Consider the following 21,087-nt stretch of genomic DNA (forward strand, 5'->3'; position numbering starts at 1 on the left):
TGCAAGATGGCTATCGCTGCTGTCGCGGGAAGGAAACGGAGAAATTTTCTCTGCTCTTCGCTGGAGAGAGCCCAGGTAAACAGAACACCTGCCCAGTAGTTCTGCAAAAGTAACAGAGGCCAGTGCTTTGTTATTTTAGTTTCAAAGCAAGCCACAGCCATCCAACAGTGGATGTGTAAACATTTTTTCTTAAAACATCCAATTGCATCTCTCAATATTTGTTCTAACCAGAACAGAATGGGAGCTATTCATAGGTATACAACTTTTTATCTTAAATTTTGAGTGGAATCCTGTATCACCTTACGACGATTTCTTTTAAAGAATATGTGATTTTCACACACAAATATGTGCATCATATAAGCCTAATCATTTTGCCTCTGCACCATATGTTCTAGATTTTCTTCCTGTGTCCAGTATATTAAATGCCGCTCAACTCCCACAGATTAAAAATGTGCAGAGATGTGGCTTTCTGTCTGTTTATTATGATGTCATTGAATTTCACCAAAATTCATAGAATGTGGGATCTGGAAGGTACGTTACAGATTACCTAGTTTATTTCCTCCATGTGGCTTTTGGGGAAATTGAGTCCATAGTAGTTCAGTGACTTTCTTGATTCACTAACGACTAAATTGAGACTCTGAATTTCAACTCCCTTGCACATTCCATTTACTATAGCTTATTCTCTACCCAAAAGGGTGAAGCATTTGCCTGATTACTTTTGCAGAACCACTTTAGAAAACTGGCAGCTTCTTACAAAGTTAAATATATATCTATTCTATGACCCAGTGATTCTGCTTCTAGGAATTGACCCAAGGGAAATGAAAATATATGTCCGTAAAAAGACTTGTACAAGAACGTTCACAGAAGCTGTACTAATAGCAGCCCCAAATTGGAAACAACATTAATGTCCAATAATAGGTAAATGGATAAACAAATTGTGGTATACTTCTACAATGGAATAGTGGTTACTTTTGCAGATATCCTGGGCAAGTTCTCCCGATACACTAAGAAGAAAAAGGATAATCCAAGTCTCTCGAATTATCACCAGAAGCCCTTTCTATTCCTGGCCATCCTATCTCATTTCTTCATTCCACTCTCCTTCTCCTAGCCAACTATTATATACTCTCTTCTTTCTCTCAAACTTCTAATCCTTGATACTTCCTCATCCATCCTCCCTCTGAGCTGATAACCTTGCTCCCTATTTCAATAAGGAAATGGAAACACTCTACAGAAGTTCCATCCATTCCCAAGACCAGTTTATCAACCTATCCGTGTTTGCTCCATACACTCTGCCTTCTCTCCTGTCACTCTGGACGAATTGCCTGGATCCCTAGCCAAGGCCGACTCTCCACTTGCATTCTAGATCCCAATCCCTTTTACCCAAGTGATGACACTCCTCCAGCAACTGCCCCTCCTACATCATCTATTTCCCCCACTCTGCTAGCCATTCATATTAACCTAAAACACTTTGTATTACTGCCCATCTTGAAAACATCATCCCTTACTTAACCCAGCATCCTCTTCCAGGGACTGCCCATCTCCTCACCTCCACTTGGAGCAAACTCTCAAAAGATTTATCTGTGTTGAACCCATTCCAGCTAAGCTTCCAACCTCATTTCGTCACCAAAACAAGCTCTGAGCTTGGATGAGACCTCTACAATGTTAACTCCACGGCCAACCTCAATCTTGTCTTACTCCAATTATCAACGGCAATCGGCAAAGCCTTTCAGCTTTTGAGACCTCCTCGAGGCCATTCATTCATGTGGTTTCTGGGACACTGCGTTCTCTTGGTTCCCTTCGTGACTGGCATCTCCTTCTCAGTTCGCTGTGCTGGATTTTCCTCCTCTCATTGACTCCTGGGGTGCTTCGGCTCAGTCTCTGACTTCTCTTCTCTTTACACACACTTCCTCGATGATCTTCTCCAAACTCCTGACTATCAGTCATTCTGGACACCACTGACACTCATGTTTCTATCTCCAGCCTAGATCCCAATCCTGCCTCCAAACCAGTAGGGCCACCTGCCAACTGAACACCTCTCCCCTTGGCTGTCTGAGAGGCAGCTCCCCCTTAACTGTTCCCAAACTCCCCCTCTCTCAAATCCACTCCACTCCCAAGACGGACTCCCCATTTTAATAATGCCAACGTCATTCTTCTAGTTACTCTGCTATAATGTAAAATCATCTTTGACTCCTTTCTTTCTTTCCTATCCTACATCCAATTCATCAGCAAATTCGTCAGCCTCCTCCCCTCCAAATAAATAACCAGTGTTGTACTACTTCATCATTTCCACTGCTTGTCATTTCCATCTGGGCCAAGCCACCATCATCTCCTGCTTGGTTATTGCAATTGCCTCTGAATTGTTTTCTCTGCTCCACTTTTCACTTCCACTTTTCACTTCACTTAGCAGCGATCCTTCTGAAAAAGTGACCAGCTCTTCACACTCTTCTGCTCAGAACATACCAGTGGCTTCCTGTCTCATTGAAAACAAAACCAAACTCTTGTCCCTGTCACCCTTTTTCTTCTTTTTGGTGCGGAAGATTGGCCAGGAGCTAACATCTGTTGCCTATGTTCCTCTTTTTTTGCTTGAGGAAGACTGGCCCTGAGCTAACACCTGTGCCCATCTTCCCCTATTTTGTATGTGGGGCGCTGCCACAGCATGGCTTAACGAGAGGTGTGTGGGTCCATGCCTGGGATCCAAACCCATGAAACCTGGGCTGCTGAAGCAGAGAATGCAAACTTAACCACTCTGCCACTGGGCCAGCCCCCTCTGTCACCTCTTTGACCTCTCAATGGCCTCGCTGCTGTGCCACAAGTCTGATTCTCCCCAGTGGGTGCCCCTGCCAGCCCCACTTTCTGGAGCAGTCTTTCCCTAAGTTTCTGCACATCCTTCAGGTCCCTAAGGCCTCCTTGACTCTCCCCACCCGCTCCCTCTTATCAGCATCTAACATAACACCCACCCATTGTTCACTGATCGCCTCCCCCGCTAGAACACCAACTTCACAAGGACAGGGATCGTGTTTTATTCCCTGTTGGCTCCAGGGCCAGTAATAGGTACTATAAATACTGGTTGAGAGAATAAATGAATACAAAAGAATACTAGGCTTTGTATTGAGTGGAATCTGTTCCTTCTACTTCTTGCAAGAGAAGCATTATAAACAAATTCCATTAACACCTCAGCTCACTGAGGCCTCCGCTGAAAGCTCTCTGTTCTCCCAATGACCCTAAGAGAATCAGTGGCATCAAAGCAAACCATGAAGAAATTCAACCTTGCCTCCATACGAAATCAAAATAGTATCTATGATATGCAAAGTTACGTATTAATTCAATCAACATTTATGAATATGTGCCTATGAACGTGAAGTAAAGAGGAAAAGGCAGGCAGCTAGAGCCAGAGGAGGTTTCTTATAGGGCTCACTGTCTCCCTGTCTGTGTGGTGGAAATTTGTTGTCAAGTCCATCCTCCGCCTCCCCCCACCTTCTCAAAAGCTTAGACCAATCTAGAAAAGTTAGTGCAGAAAACAGAGGGAACATACAGATAACCACAGGGCTGCAGTAATATAAAGAAAAGCCACTCTAGGCATTATTAATAAATGACAGTGAACACTTAGAAGGCAGCATAAACACAACTAGCAAAACCACTGAAAATGAATACTGCAATAAACCACAGACTAATGATAATTTTCTGCAATTAGCAATATGGACCCTCCAACAAAGAGGAGATTTTCCCAGCACTGAGGAAAGTGACAGGAAGAACAGACACAAAGAGCAGTATCCACGTCACCAAAACCTGAACAATTAACGAATCTGGCACATTGTTTCTCTGACACTCTATTTCCAGACAGATAAAAGCAGAAAAATAACCATAATCTGTTACAGCTTTATGGTACTTTATAGCCTGAAAACCACATGAACATACATTACTTCTTTGACAAAATTTGTGCTGTGGACAGAATGGTGGAACTATATACTTTTTACGTGTTTTATATATTTTTATTTATATTTATATACTTTATAGAATAAGAAACTGAGAGTAAGATACTCTTCCAAAAACCGTTCAATGGTCAAGAAAGTTTGGGTATGCCCTCCCCCGACACCAAAGATGAACGCCTGCAAATCAAAAAAGTTCCCCCAAGGTTTCTCAAGCTTATTTGAACATAATACCTTTTTGGCTTAGAACCTATTAATATCTTTGCATCTTACGCAGAGCATCCTACCCCAAAGATTCTCCAATATCACTTCACGGTTTCGAAAGACCTTCTAGAACTGAAGCCCCCAGGGATTTATGATTTAAAATAAAATCTTTATGAAAATGACAAGTATAAACTAGCCCCACACCTGTCTGCTGTAAAGCAGTCAATCAGGAGTCTGCGTTTCCTTGCTCCCATGTGGGGTCAGGGGCCCAAGGTGTTCTCACAGGGGCTCTTGAAGACGTTAGTTTTAGATGAGATGAAGACTGTGCTTTCCTTGAGATGGCAACGGACGCCCAGAGGCGAGGATGCACGGAGGCTTTCCAAAACCTTAGTTAAAGCATGACACACATGCCATTAAAATAACAGCTTCTGACACACACAGAAGCCTGGCGGGACTGGGGGGAGGGGCAGTGGTAGAGAAGAAATTCTACAAGAGAGCACGAATTCAAACCCCCTATAGTCTTCCCAACTGAAAGAATGGATGTGGACCTCACTGGATAATTTATACTTATTAAATACGTGTGAAATTATTGTGATTCATCTTGCTTCCAGTTTCTTAAACGACTTTGTGAAACTCAGGCTTGGAATCTACAGGAATAACATAATTCAGTGTCAAATGATCTCATTATTAACAGTACCCTTTTTATGCCAAACGATCTCGGACAGTTATTTGGCAGTGATCCTGAAGGACTCTGTTCCTTTTGATGAGTGGTAATATATGGGGCAAATTATTTATTCAATGTTATGCAAATGGAACTTCTGAACTTGTTATGTATAAATTATTAAGTTACAAAACACCACTGCTAATAAAACTGTGGCTACAATAAGTGTGATTAAAATCACACGTGACGGAGACCTATTAGTCAAAAATGTGTCAATTCATAGAGCTATATGCAGCTTATCCAGTTACTGTAATTAAAATATGCTTCATCACTAATTGCCCTATAAACCCTCAAATTTCCCTGAAACCGTTTGCAGATGATGGCAAAACAGCAGCTCTTGCTATCATACATCTTCTAGTACTGGTAACTAACAAAACCCCGTAATAAAAAACTTTCTATCTGTTCTAATGCAATCCTATGGATCAGTAATAGACTTATAGCTGGCAAATATTTTGGTAAAATTAATGTGTGTTTAAAGGTAGAAAAAAATCCATGCACAGAAACTGAGGGGAATAACAATGTTTCACATATTTCTGCCACCATATTAACTAATACAGCAAAAAAGATCCTTGATATGTCATTTGCTGACTGATGAGAGCACAGCTCTGAGACTCAAGCACGGAATTTTATTGCTGAAGATATTTTCATCTGCAACCAAATCACCAGGGAAACACTTTGTCAAACAACTTCATTCTGCATGGAGACTTTGTGACAATATTGGCATCCTAAGAATTTGTTCGGGTTTTTCCTATTGCATCTACCTGTCTGCGCCCAGAAATATTTACAGCAACATTGCAATTCATGCAGACATTCGGTTTAGCACCTAGAAACAACCCAGCCAGCTCATGTTTTATCTCGCCAGCGGGTTTAAAATGAGTGCTCAGAAGTTGTATGCTTTTAATATAAATGAGACAATATATTTTAGAAAGGTTTCATACCAAACCCCCATTTCAGATTAACAGGAACTGATCTAGCACTGGACCTCTGCAAAGTTATGGACCGAAGTTTCTTTATAAGCACCCAATCTTTCTGCCGGAGTTGAACCAGAAAGTTAGGAAAATTAAGAAAGGAGGAAAGAGGAAGATAGAGGGGGAGAAAGGAGGGGGAGAGAGAGAGACACAACGGGGGGGGGGGGGGGGAGGGGGAGGGGAAGAGGGGAAGGGGAGGGAGGGAAGGAAAGGGAAGGACGGGGGAAGAGGAGGAAAAGGGGGGAACAGGGCACAAGGCTTGCTGGATTCTGGTTATTTTGAACTGAACTTTTAATTTTAGACTCCATATTTATTTTGCCTGCGAGAACACAAGCCATCAAAACAATCTTTGACACTTCACCCTCCTCCTATCCAATCATCACGTAAGTCCTGCCAAATTCTCAACCTTAAATAACTTTCTCAACCTCTTCATCACCCCCTGGTCCAAGCTACCCTGTCTCTTATCTAGGCCCTTGAGATGGCCCAGCAAGGAGTCTCTCCACTTCTACTGGCCCCTTCACTCAGTTATATACCGTAGTCTAAAGTGATCTTTTCAAAAGCAAATCTGGCCACACCCTCGCCCTTCACACTTGCCATTTCCCTTTGCTCTGGGATAAAAATTCTCAACTTGGGCTACCAGGTGCATGAGGCGATCCCCACCAGGCATTCTGACTTCATCTGGGACCACTCTCCTTGCTTCAAGCATAGTCAGTTCCTTACAGGGGCCTTGCCTTCTGCTGCCACAGGGCCTTTGCATGTGTGGTTTTCTCTGCCTGGAACATCCTTCTAGGCTCACCCCTGGACTCCTTCGCCTGGTTCACTCCTGTCACTGTTCAGAGCTTTGTTTGGTTGTCAAGTCCCCTAGTTCAAGCTCTTATAGCATGGTGTATATTTCCTTTTCCACATTTACTACAGGTTATACTATACATCTATTTATGAGACTATTTTATTAGAGTGTGTCTCCCCTACTGCACTGTACAGTTCCCATGGGCAGGGGACCTATCAGTCTTCACCTATGAATCTTGTGAATTTAAAATTGGTGCTAAGTCAATGCAGTTGAAGATTCGAATGGAGCTCAACAAGGGGTCCTCTCACGGCATTAATACTGGGCAAGAAGGCGTCTAACATCCTTCCCACCATCACCACCACTAAAATCAGGGCTCTGTAGAGCCACACAGGGAACCATCCAACAGGATAACCTCCCACCAACTAGCTGTTTATGTTATCAGGTTCTTTTCCTCAGAGAGAAGAATTAAAGAAGGTTATTTATACATAGACACAGACACACACACACACACACACACACACACACACACACACACTCCCATATATGGTACTGGTTGTTGTAAATACATCTTAGGACACTCATAGAGCGAGGACATGGTCCTTGTTAACTGACCTGGCTCTCGAGGCGGGGATCAGAAACCTGCCCCACATGGCCGAGGAGCAGGGGTCCACGGCCTGGCACAGGGCTTCCTGTACGCTGGCTGCTGTAAGATTAAAAAGGGTCCTAGGTGATTCCCTTCAGCTCTAACAGTCTAAGATACAGTTCACTGTTGTAAACTTGGCATTATATGTTTACAAAAACATAACCTGCTCTTGATTTTTCATGTATATGGAAACCGGGATGGAACCGATCACGGCTGGCAGTCTGATTTTAGTCTAACTCTGACTTTCTCTGTCACCTAAGATATGACCTGGTGATAGAGAATACTGATACTCAGTTTCTCTTTAATTAAGTTACTAAAAAGCAATCAGATGTGCAAAGGCAGGCAGGTAGGGGAGGAGGGAAAGAAGCCACGGACGTGGTCATAGATGATCTGGAAAAACAAACCCTGAATGATCCAGAAGAGCTGTAGAACAATAAAGAGCTCTCTGTGTGGATCCACAGAGGGCGTCTTAACGGTGGAAACTGCACCAATGCCAGCCTTTGACTTGGGACTCCGGGTAGCAATCGAAATCTACCACCAGCTACAGAATCTGGGTCTCTAACTTTATCCAGCAGTGATTTTTCACAGACTGTCTGCTGCGTGCTGAGGAGGAGCCACTTTCTTTTGTCTTAAATTTTCTGGCCATTAATTATATCTAGGATGGCATGTTTTCATATGGTAAGTAAACAAGAAACATCATTCATGTGGCTTTGGAGGAATATCACTATTGTGTATAATTAGACCATTATTCTTGAAACCCAATCTATAACATTCTTTTCTATTCATACAGATAGATATTCTTAAAAAGACCCCCAAATAAAAGTACTAATCTTAACCCTATTTCCAAGACTAGCCACTATATAGAACAAAATCCTTGTGAATTCTCTATTTTGAATTTATATATGATTCTTTGCTCGTCTTGAGATTTCAAACATTTATGTTCTCCCTTACTTTTTAAAAGTCAGGTTTACTAGGATATAATTCATGCACAGCAAAATCTCAGGCTGATTCTTTAAATAACAAGCCAGAACAAAAATCTATCAATGCTCTAAAATTAAAATGGTAATTCTAAGAGACGAAAAGGTAGAAAGTCCTTTTTGATCAGTGCATATGTTTATTATTTAATTTGCTCACAAGACAAAAAAAGGGATCAGTATTTTCATAATGAAGGGATTTATAAAACAGGATGGCTATTCAGTGACACTACCACGAAGGGTAGCTAAGTATCTGTACAGAACTGCTTCATTTAAGAATCAGCGTGCAGGGGCTGGCCCCATGGCATAGGGATTAAGTCTGGTGCGCTCCACTTTGGCAGCCTGGGTTCATGAGTTTGGATCCCGGGCGTGGACCTACACCACTAGTCAGCCACGCCGAGGAGGTGACTGACATACAAAATAGGGGAAGACTGGCACAGATGTTAGCTCAGGGTGAATCTTCCTCACCAAAAAAAAAAAAAAAAAGAATCACAGTGCAGCATGAGAAGTCAGTCCAGTAACACCCAGCCACGTGGATCACACAGATTTGTCTGGACGACGTCGAACATATAACGATGGTTTACAGAAAAGGATAACAGACGTGATCTGTTACTGAGAAGAGAAATACCATGATGGCCACCCTTTACTTCAGAGGGGATTTTTAGTGGACACTTTTAGATATAAAAATTATTTTCAGTATGTGAATAATGCCCATATATTAAAGAATTCATTAAATTACTTAGCTCTGCACCTTATGAACCACAGTTCCATTTATGATAATGAATGAACTGCTTAAAGTACATTATTGTATGAATTATATATTATATAAAAAATTAGTCTAGGAACAATTCAATGGTGAATTTGTTACCTTACTCTGCCTCCTTCCAAGACTTAAAGTGACAAACAACTTCTGTATCATAATTCACTCCCACTCAAATAACATAAAGTGATCAATATGTACAGTGATCCATCGATCCTGGTGCCACCTGTATTAACTATGTCACTTTGGGAAAGTTACCCAACTTCTCTGTGCCTCAGTTTCCAAATCTACAAAATGGAGTTAATAAGAACACCTGCCTGGTAAGGTAGTTTTTAAGCTAGATTAGAAAATACAAGAACAGTCCCGTCCCCCCACCCCACCCCACTCCAATAAATGCCCACATGCCCAGCCCTCAACGAATATAAGCTATGGTGATCATCACCAACAACTGATCCACTACACTCCCAGATGGAGATGACCTACAAATTATATAGGAAGTTCATGTTTCCAAAGAGAGTTATCATCACCATAAAAATGTTTCTTGATAGTTTAAGGGATCTGAATTTAAACACTCTCCTTTCCCACTAAATAGATTTAACCACAAAGACCTCAATCGTAGGTTACATGATTGGTGTGGTACACGGATGTCCCATGTGCCAGGCACTCTGCCCCGTGCTCCCCATGTGCTGTCTTCTTTATTCCTCACAGCAGCCCTAGGATGTGTGTACTATCACTGATTTTACACGTTACAAAAGAGGAAACCGAGATGTAAGAGAAGTGCAAGGACTTGCTCAAAGTCACAGAGCTGAAAGTTGGTGATGCTAGGATCTCAACCAGACTATGGGTCTCCAAGGCCTGTGGCATTAACCGCCACACAGAGAGCAAAGTTCTGATTTGTGCACACTAAATCGGTCTGAAAAAAGAAGGAAAGGAAAAGGAATATTTATGGTGACATGTAGAGTAATACTCATAGCAGAAGGGACTAGGAATAAAAGTTTTCTCAGTGCTACTAATAAAAGTGATTTTTTAAGCAAAAACATGTATTATGATATGTTAAATTACATTTAAGAAAACACTAGTACTAATAACTGAGCTATAATTATTTTACGGCATTTCTGCAATAGCCTATTTTTTCCTGAAAGCAAAGCAGAAAACCCTTTGTTCCTGATCTAATTTTATCTATAGGAAAATAAAATCAAAGAAATTGTGTGACAATATTTAATAGCTCTGATTTCTCAACAACTTCTTCTTAAGGGGGGAAAAAAAGCAGTGATGTTGGAAAGATTCCAGAAGTTTCAAGACACATTTATTTTTCCTCAAGCCATCTCATGTCACAACCAATGGGCAAAATCACTTTATAGGGCTTTCTAAAATATCGTGTCAGAGTTGCAATTTTAGTAAACGTAAATAAGGATTTGAGCAAGTCAAGGATGCTGCAAGTCACTTTTCCTGTGTATCTTTTAAAGACGATCTGGGAGAGTCTTTAAGAGACAGAAGCGTTCTAGGTGAAATTTAGTACAAAAAGTGGGTTTTTTTTCACGCTTCCCAGAAACTGATCTTTTTTCTCCAAAAACCATCATAAAAGCTATCAGAAAGAGAAATAATAATAAAAAAAACTCTGAAAATCAAACCATTTAATCATAAGCAAACAGTAATACATTTTTCAAAACAAAAAAATTTCTTTCACATATGCAAAGGACCTAGGGAGGTCATTTCATATTTCATAAATTGAAGATTACAAGTCACGTTTTTTTCTAAAAGGAATTTTTTTTTTCAGCTATCAACCTGGCAATAAAACGGATTCTCACATGCATTCAGAAGCAGAAACAACCACAAAAGCAGTTTCTGGACCAAATGGACCCAGCTCTTCTTTAGCTGCTTTGTGATCTCTTGCCCGGTCTTACCTGATACGAGAAAGCACTTTCCCCAGTCAAGAAGGTTGGAGTAAAGAAGGAAAACACCAGGTTGGAAGTGCTACGTTAAACTGTAGCCTAAAATATCTGAACTGTCAAGAATCAAGACCCACAAGAGCCACTGATCACTCTTAATATAGTCAGGAGCCATGTCTCCTCATCCTTGTATCCCCCTTCTTGGTTCAATGCCAGAGACATAACTGTTCACAGATAAACCAATACTGCCTCTGTGACTCTTCTTCCTGATCAATCCCCTTCTCTCCAGCAGAACTGAACCCTTAGGTACCCAATGTTCTCTGCCCACACTTCCATCATAGCTCCCCAAAGACTTTATTTCATGTATTTGTTAACATGTTTTTTCCTTCCTCCTACCGTGTATGTCACTGAGGCAGGGCCCAAAGCTCTTTCCAGCTTCAGGGGTTAGGACAGCCATGGCACATGTTTTCAGATCCTTCTGAGTACTAGTTTCATCAGGTACTACGGGAGTGAGCATCAGTTTGTAAGATACTGTAACTAACAAAATTAAAATATGTCAACAAGCACATGAAAAGATGCTCAACTTCATAGCTATTAGGGAAATGCAAATTAAAACCACAATGAGATATCATTTCATACCCACTAGGATGGTTATAATAAAAAAGACAGAAAACAACATGTGTTGGCAGGGATGTGCAGACATTGGAACCTTCATACACTGCTGGTGGTAATGAAAAAAGGTGCAGGCGCTTTGAAGAACAGTCTGGCAGTTCCACAAATGGTTAAAAGCAGAGAGAGATACTGTGAAACCCAGCAATTCTCCTCCTAAGTATAAAACCAAGAGAAATGAAAATATATATGTCCACATAAAAACTTGTACACAAATGTTCACAGCAACATTACTTATAGCCAAAAAAGTGGAAATAACCTAAATACCTAGCAACTGATGAATGGATAAATAAAATGTGGTACAACCACACAATGGGATGTTATTTGGCCATAAAAAGGAATGAACTACTAATACATGGTATACAACATGGATGAAATCTTGAAAACATTATGCTGAAGTCAAAGAAGCCAGTCACCAAGGACCACATATTGTATGATTCCATTTATATAAAATGTCCAGAATAGGGAAATATAGAGATAGAAAGTAGATTAGTGGTTGCCAGGGGCTGGGGAAAGAGTTGGGGATGAAGCTAAGGGGTGTGGGTTTTCTTTTGGAGGTAATGAAAAAATATTCTCTAATTGACTGCGGTGATAGATGCGAACTCTATAAATATACTAAAAGTCACTGCATTGTACACTCTGAATGGATGAATTGTATGCTTTGTGAATTACATCTCAACAAAGCTATTATAAAAACCAACAATACATGAGCTCTTTGGCACACGTGCAGCAACTAGCAGCTAAACTACGTGCTTACTTCAGGATGAAGTCTCTCTGAATCACTTTTTTCTTTAGTCTCTCAAGAACTGATCATCTGGGGGAAACTAAGGCAGATCAAAGACAGTCACAACTATCAACATCAGCTAATCTGATTTCTCAGATGCTCACTAATCTGCTGACTCTCTGGATATACTGCTTCTTGCCTTTCTGCCCCATATTGCCTGTGAAGATACGCCAAAGCTTGCTCTGAGTCTCTGAATTGGCGACACTTACAGGAGTAGACACTGAACTCTCCAGTCAGTCAAGTTCATAACTTGTTTGAGGAAGCAGGAAGGAGACAACAGGGAGGGAGGAAGGTATATGGATGACTAAAGCAAAGTGAGATGCATTTTTTCTGAAATTAAATAGGAAATTCAATGATTCGCTCTCATACTGAAAAGCAACAGCTTACAGAGAATTAAATGCACCTGGAAGATAGACAGAAGATTTAGAACAAGAGTTTCTGTAATTCACACTTCGCGTTGAAAAGCAAGATACTGTTTTTCAATTACTAGCTTTGCTTAATCTAACTATTAAAAACAGGAGACAGTGGGGTGAAAAATGTTAAATTTGCCCATGTCACAAAGTAGAAAAGCATTAGTTATGGCAGATGACTTTTAGATTTCAGTTATTTACAAAGACAGACTTTTCTGTAGTATATTCATTTTCTTCTTTCCACTAGATGTCCTATAAAATGAGATTCTGTTTTGAGACTTTTAAATAGTTAAGGGAAATCCATTTAAATGTTTCTTTAAAAAAATACCATGAGAACCTTACGAACTTGCTTAATCAGAGATTTAAACAATCTCATCTTTATTTTTAATTTATTTTTTGAACCATCAATGCAGCTTTAACTTAAAAAGGTTCTCACTGAAATTTATTCATAAGACAAATACTCTAACAAAACGCAGATTAGAAGTGGCCCTTGTGAATCACCAATATGCAGCATGTGTGAACACTGAGAATTAAATTACTCTCCTTCTCTGAGATAGGCATCTTATTTCTTCAGTATTCAAACAACTGGGATAACTTATTTATCCAAATCAATTAACAAAATTAAAAAGAAAAAGCACATTCAAAGCAGAGAATCTTATCAGTATTTAAAAAGTAATATTTACCTGAAAGAATCCAAGACACAGCTTTGTAAACCCTAAGAGGTACTGAAAATCAGAGCTACTAAAAAAAGACAAAACAAAAATGAAAATTTTAACTTCCCTGTATGGGAGAGGCACAAAAAGAGAGAAAACTAAATCAAAAGCTTTGTTACCACTATCTTGCAAATCAGGATGGGGAAAACGTCAAAGAATAGAACAATCATCTCCTGTCTTCTCTATTAAGTTCTTTACAGGCAAGTGATTTTTCTAGGGCAGTAGAGAGAACACAACTGAATTCTTCACTGGACTCAGTAAGAAAATCCTCTGCAGAAAAAAATACAACCATCTTCACAAATTATAAATGTTTGACGAACATCCCGGTTTTACTGGAAATCACTCCTTAATCTTGTTTGAAGTGAAATTTTATAAGAGACAAGGATATTTATCGGAAAAAACAAACTCCATGCACACACGGTGATAAAGCAAATTCCCACCTTGCCACTATCAAAAACTTTTATGGTATTTAAGCCTATTTCAGGACTTTTGTTTAAAAAACAAAACAAAACACATCTTGCCATTTAAACTCGTTTCAAACTCCACTCCCTCCAAAGGATGAATTAGGACCGGGCAATTCTCATCACGGAGAAATGCACTTGTAGAGTGCTTTGTAAAATTACACATATGCAATTATCTCATTAATTTTGACAATAATTAATTCGCTCTTTCCCTCAGCTCAATCCATAATAATGAAATAACGCTAATACAAAACTAAATTAAAACATGCAGGCATCTCCATTCTGTAAAAGCAGAGACCATCTCTTTGGCTTCATTGTGGTTATTTTTTAAATTCCCTCTATTTGCAGGCACGCTACAGGGTTGACAGGGGCATAAGCAGGTTCATATAGCCTCATTAATCACCTTTCTGTTACAATAGAGGTTGAAATGAAGACTGTACAGTAGCACAGCTAAGCATCATTTTAACAACAATTTGCTTCCTACTCAAAATACTATTGACCTATGGTCAATGTTTACCAAACATGGCACACAGTAGGTGCTTCACAGATGTTCACTTTTATTGAGAAAGATAATGATAAAGGTATCTTTTGAGAAGAGACTCTTATAAGTAGACAGATACAGAAAAGAAGGGGCAAGAACTGAGTTTAACCTAACACACTGAAAATCAGCAACAGCAAGGAGTCCTGAAAAACTTTTTATGTTTTTATCTAAAAAGAGAAAGCAGTGAATTTTTCATAATATATATTTCATTCATGTTTTTAATATTTATAACTGACACACAATTTATGAACAAAAACGTGGACGAAGGAATTTATTTAGATTTGATTTACTTGCATCATCTTTATTAGATAAATTTTTTATTGTCACGTATCCAAGATGATCTTCTGCACATGAATTTTTACTACGAAATAGTTTAAAAATTTAAATGCTATATGCGTCAAAGTTTTTACTACTGAGCTATCATGTTTCTTTTTATGTTTTTATAAAACTTATTTTTCAAGCTTATGTCAAACACAGCAAATATGACTGAATCAACGATCTGAAATAATCTATTTTTTTCTTTCTAGGTTAAAAGTTGTTCTGTTCTTTCTAGGTTAAAAGGTGTTCTGTGTTTCATGATGAAACTTCCTCATTCATTTATTTTGCCAACTTTTCATCTAAACTTTATTCAAGGAAAAGCCAGTTCAGATTTACATTATTTGAAGGAAAAATGCTAAATGCTCATCCTTCAAGATTATATTTTTTACCTTCCGTTAACATAAGCAGATAAATTCTCAGTGTCACTGCTGCTGAGTCTCCCTGCTATTTTTATTTTCTACTGACAGAATATTCAAAGGTGACAAACGCTGCAGAATAGACATAGTTATTAAAAGCTTCAATTTACAGCAAATAGTGACAGTTTGCTTTTGCTGCTCATAAAGCAAAATCGAAGAGGTGTAAATACACAGGGAAGGTGGAATAAACACACTTTAGATACTTTTCAAAACAGTTCCAATAAGCAATGCTCGTTTGAAATATTACTCCAAAGGTATCAGATTAGGTATTGATTCAAAGAATGAAAACAGAATGATGGCTGGCAACTTTCAATAGTACTATGAAAACTTGACTTATGGATATCTTTTATATCTAAGGAAGGCTTTTTAAAAAAAGCACAAATAATTGACTTAGAAGATGAAGAGTTTTGAACTAACCAAGAATCATCTATTTGCAAGAGGAAAAAAAAAATGAAGCAAATAAACAAAATCTATTTCCAATGCACAAGAATGGCTGGTCTGGGGCCAAACCCAGTGGCCTAGTGGTTCGGTTCAGCGTGCTCTGCTTTGGCAGCCTGGGTTTGGTTCTCGGACGTGGACCTACACCACTCGTCTGTCAGTGGCCATGCTGTGGTGGCAGCTCACATGAAAAAAAGAAGAGGAAGATCGGCAACAGATGTTAGCTCAGGGTGAATCTTCCTCAGCAAAAAAAAAAAAAGGAATGGTTGGTTTGCCGTTGAGTTGAATTTCCTACAACTGACAATAACCCAGACTTTTACTACATTTCACTCAATTTTTTCAGGGGAAAAAAGCATTTATGTACACAAAAACTACATAAATTCTGAGTGATGGCAGGGGTCAGATAATTTAAGACAAATTTCAGAGACAACACTAAAACGTTTCTGATATAGAACTCTTCATAACCCTTAAATGACCTCTCTGGAGGCTGATTCACAGTGGTGCTAAACCATAAAATATATTGCCAGTAGCAGTTAGAAATGGGAAGAGAGACATTAGGAAAAAAAGACAGGAAAATTTGTATAGAAAAAGCAAGCAAACTTTCTCCCATTCGAAAACCATGTCATCAGAAAAAGGAGCTAATTCAGAAAGTCTGTTCTGAGGCTATAGAAAGAGCCCTGACAACATGAAGAGGTGATTCACCTGCCCCAAGGCAAAAAAAACAAGTAAGAGTCTGGAGTAATGAACCATACCCAAACACAGACAATCTTTTGCCAAACATTCCAAAGTGATGGGAATGTTCTATATCTTACTGGAGTGCTGGTTACATGGATATATTCATTTGTCAAAACTCATGGTACTATATACACTTATGGCCTGTGCATTATATGTATGTAAATTATAAATTACACTTCAATCAAAAAAAGAAAACTTATAAATGTATGAGCAACATATGCTTATTTTAATGCATTAGACGCAAAATTAAGTCTTCTGTTAATAATTTTTTTGTGTGTGTGAGGAAGACTAGCCCTGAGCTAACATCTGATGCCAATCCTCCTCTTTTTTTTGCTGAGGAAGACTGGCCCTGGGCTAACATCCATGCCCATCTTCCTCTACCTTATATGGGACGCCGCCACAGCACGGCTTAACAAGCAATGCGTCGGTGCGCACCCGGGATCCGAATCGGTGAACCCTGGGCCGCCGCAGCAGAGCGCGTGCACTTAACCGCTTACGCCACCGGGTCGGCCCCATTCTGTTAATAATTTTTTAAAAATCGTTCTTAAGTAACAGAAAAACATAAAAGGGAGAGCTAAGGAAATCTAGAGGAAAAAATAGGAGTGGAACAGAGAGATAAATCATTAAACTTTGAGTCACCACTGAAAAAAAGTATCTTTCCAAAGGCTCAAATAGTACTCGTGGAAGCAAGTGAAAAAAAGAGAAGGAATAATGCCTGATATTCGTATAACTCTGACGTATATTATCTACATTTAATAAACAAGCTTTTGTGTTATAGTAGGCTATTAACAATATCCCCATTTTAAAGTTGATGCAATATACAGAGTAGCTCAGTGATGTGCCTAAGGATACACAGGAAAGGATATACAATTAGGAAAGAGCCAGGATACAAATAGATCTGTAAGACTCCCACACACAATTTCATCTCACAAAACAATACTGTGTGTGCACGTTGTGTGTGTGGTGTGTAAAACATAAAAATAAAACCACTGTTAGCTTTATATAGTAATGATGAGGCTTCCTGCCTCGCCTCTACAAAGGATGGGCGAGTATGAAAATGTGTTAAAACCTAAGCACATGAACTAAAACAATCAAGAATTTTTTTTTCTTAAATATTCATTCATTCATTGGTTTAAAAATCTGCAAAGTTACACTTGGGTAGGCAAATAGGTATCAGCTGAATACTTACAGTCTAAAGGGCTCTTTGACTAGAAATGTTGAGAATAATTGTATTATTTTAGTAAAACTTTTATTACGATTTGATTTGTTAGTTCTACTTGGTTTCAGAAGAGAAGGAAGAAGGTAATGCCAGACAAGACTGCATTTTCTCTGGATTGTGCTTTTTGAAAATCTTATAAAAAGTAGGATAGAATGGTACTCTTAAAAGGATTTCATACAAGTTCACCGAAGCCCGAATGTGACCCAGAGCTAATGGATGCTGGTCCTGGAAGCCGTGTTCTCACTTAGACCCCTCGGATTCCTAAACACACAAATAAGATTCTGCATTAATAATGCCCTTCTTTCCATACGCCCTGCAGTAACTCCAACTGCCTAGCCTAAGAGGGTCAGCGTGACCTCGAAGCACAAATGATGTGCTGTATTTGGCTCATTGTGCCTCTCTCAACTTAAAACATACACACACACACACACACACACACACACACACACACTCCAAAATGAAGGAAATCTGTTAGTGTGGATTTCAAAGTCACAATCCTCGATACAACTCGTGTGCACTTTTTCCTTCCTAAATAGAAAAATCTATTTGGTGTTTTTCAATAAAATGTGCAAAATGCAACCTAATGCTTAGTCAATGGATACTTGTGGATATAATATAGGTGTGAACCATCTGTTTCAATTCAAGTGTGACAATCCTTAAAATTTTCTCTCAAACGAAATTTTATCTTCTTCCACAATGAGAAACGGGAGACCAGAAATGGGACGATGAAGGCAAAACCACTGCTAATATACAACAATCACCAAAATAATACAATACAGAAAAGTGTGGTGCTTAACAGCACGGGCCTGGGCTTCAGACAGACTCTGGTTGAAAGCTGGGCTCTGTCACCCAGTAGCTGCATTACTGAGCGCAAAGAACTTAATCCGCTGACGCCTCAGTATGCTGATCTATGAAGCAGAGCTTTATTTTCTGTCAACTTCATAGATTATTCTGAGGAATCAATAAGAAAACCTGCATGAAGAGCTTAGCAGAGTATGTGGCATACATGTTCAACAGCTATATAATTATATATAATTTTGTGTATATGTACACATAATAATGCATATGTAATTACCAACTCAAGTATTTTGAATACTGCTGTGATAAAAATACAAGAAGTATGAGGTTCCTTTTTTCCTTCAGACTTTTTTAATTATGAAATTTTATTAGAATATTTGCATGTTGGTGAAAATGATAAATAATTAAGTTACAGGTAATTAGAGAAAAATTAGAAAGTAATAAAAAGTGTAAAGAAACAACAAAACTATACATAATCCCACCACCTCAGAAAACTATTATATTTAAGGTATATCCTTTAAAACTTTTTTTTTTTTTGAGGAAGATTGGCCCTGAGCTAACATCTACTGCCCATCTTCTTCTTTTTTGTTTTTATTCCCCAAAGCCCTACTATATAGTTGAATATCCTAGTTGTAGGTCCTTGTTCTTCTATGTGGGACACTGCCTCAGCATGGCTTGACAAGAGGTGAGTAGGTCCGCGCCCAGGATCTGAACCAGCGAACCACGGGCCACTGAAGCGGAACAGCGAACTTAAACCTCTATGCCACCGGGCCGGCCCTTAAAGCTTATTTTTAATACAAATTTGCATACAGGTATATGGCCTGCTTTTTAAATTGGTAATATGTTATAAAAATTCTCCCAAGTCATTAGTCTTACGCAACACAACTTTAAATGGTTGCACAGCATTCAATCATATCATTGTTTATTTACTCATCATATATTGAGGGACTTTGTTATTTCCAACTGTTGCTATTATAAATGAGGTTAAATTTTTGTTTGCTTGTTTATTTGTTAAGAGTACTTCATGTACAAAATAAAGTGAACACCAGCTAAAGAATTCCATTTCTCTTAAGGTTTTAGCCAGTGGTTGTAGGGTGGGGTTGTTAGGAAATCAATGTGTTTAAACAAGTGATTTCTTGGTAACTTCAGAATTCCTTTCCATCACACAGCCTTGACCAACCAAGTGTACACAGCATATGCCAAATCGCGTACTTGAATTAACAGAGGTAAAACTGGAATGACCTACCTAATAGAATTGGCTTTCAGTGTACTTTCATAGACACATTATGTAATACAAAAAGAAAAGTGGGTTTAACAACAGGCAGAAATTTTACCCAGCATTTTAAAGAAAATTTTTTGGAAATATGTTGTTTAGTAAAAAAAAATTTCCTTATTTCTTGTACTATTTAATCAACAAAATTAGCAATCAACAGAAACAAAATGAGAGACAGACATTTTAGTAGCTGTCAATATTTTTCAATACCATACAAATAGAAGAACCAAACAGATAAATAATGTTTCAAGGAAGAACACCCTTCACTTTAAATCCTGGAAATATGCAAATACAATATAGCTTCATATGCTCAGAAAACTGGTTCTTTATTCCTCAGAGATTTTTCTGTCAATGTAACAAGCTAAAACAAAATATGAATGACAAGTGCACATATTTAGCTGATGGAGAACACAGGGTCCACCAGGAACCACATTAATCTCTCATAGAGGTTATGTGACTTCCAGGCAGAAATATTGATTCAGACCCAGCCTACCGCCACAAAGTTTGACAAGTATTCAAATCTGAACTGGCAAATTTCTCCCCAAGATGGTAACTTCTAGTACTTCCATTAGCTTATCTGGCTAATCAGGTAACTAACCTGATTATCTTGTTTAATTCAAGCATTAAGAATTTTTAATAAACAGGCTGTTGGGTAATAAGAGTATGTACACATATACCTCACTAGATAATGGAAGTTATCCAAAAACTCAGAATCAAAAGAACTAGGCAATATCATCCATGTAGTTATTCTACGTTAGATTTTTAGCTTTGTGGGTTTTTTAAAAAATTTTTTAATATTAATACCATTTAATACCATAAATCTTTATCATACTTAACAAAAAGAACAATTCTAGGTTAGATTTTCTTCTTCTAGATCAGACTTTGGTGTTTGTTTGCATAAACTGAATTCCCTTTATTTCCCCTCTTCCACAACCTTCTTGAGCTGCTCTGGAGGCCATCCCTACAGACAGCTCTTGTACTCGTGGTCATCAAAGTTCATAATCCTTCCCTACTGGTCCACGACACGGCACAACTTAATCCGCTACTGGATTCTTCTAGTGCATAATTAGGTTTTGTGGCATGATTTCTCTTCATCTCAAACACAAGGATTTTTAGTGGTTTATGCCTTTTCATCACTGTATATCTTATGTTTTAATTTTTTCATTTTGTATGCCAATGTGTCAAGTTCAATTACAACAGAAATAAAAGCCCAATATATGGTCCTATATATGATCCTAGAGCAAATAACCCTGAACTATTGCTGGAGGCAAAAATGATAAAACTGAGGCTGATCTATTGGGCACATCATGAGAAGGCAGGATTCTTTGGAAAAGACAATAATGCTGGGAAAAGTAGAAGGCAGCAGGAAAAGAGGAAGACCAAATATGAGATGGATTGACTCTATGAAGGAAGCCATAGGCATGAGTCTACAGGAGCTGA

The 21,087-nt window shown here is 38.7% G+C and overlaps 1 protein-coding gene across 2 annotated transcripts in view; it reads right to left on the reverse strand.

Moving 5' to 3' along the window:
• Window positions 1-21,087, reverse strand: part of RSU1 (Ras suppressor protein 1) — a 174,584-nt gene that overhangs the window by 33,112 nt on the left and 120,385 nt on the right. The gene's annotated exons all lie outside the window — the stretch shown is intronic.

This window comes from Diceros bicornis, chromosome 36 (genome assembly GCF_020826845.1).
Source record: "Diceros bicornis minor isolate mBicDic1 chromosome 36, mDicBic1.mat.cur, whole genome shotgun sequence".
NCBI classification, from domain to species: Eukaryota; Metazoa; Chordata; class Mammalia; order Perissodactyla; family Rhinocerotidae; genus Diceros; species Diceros bicornis.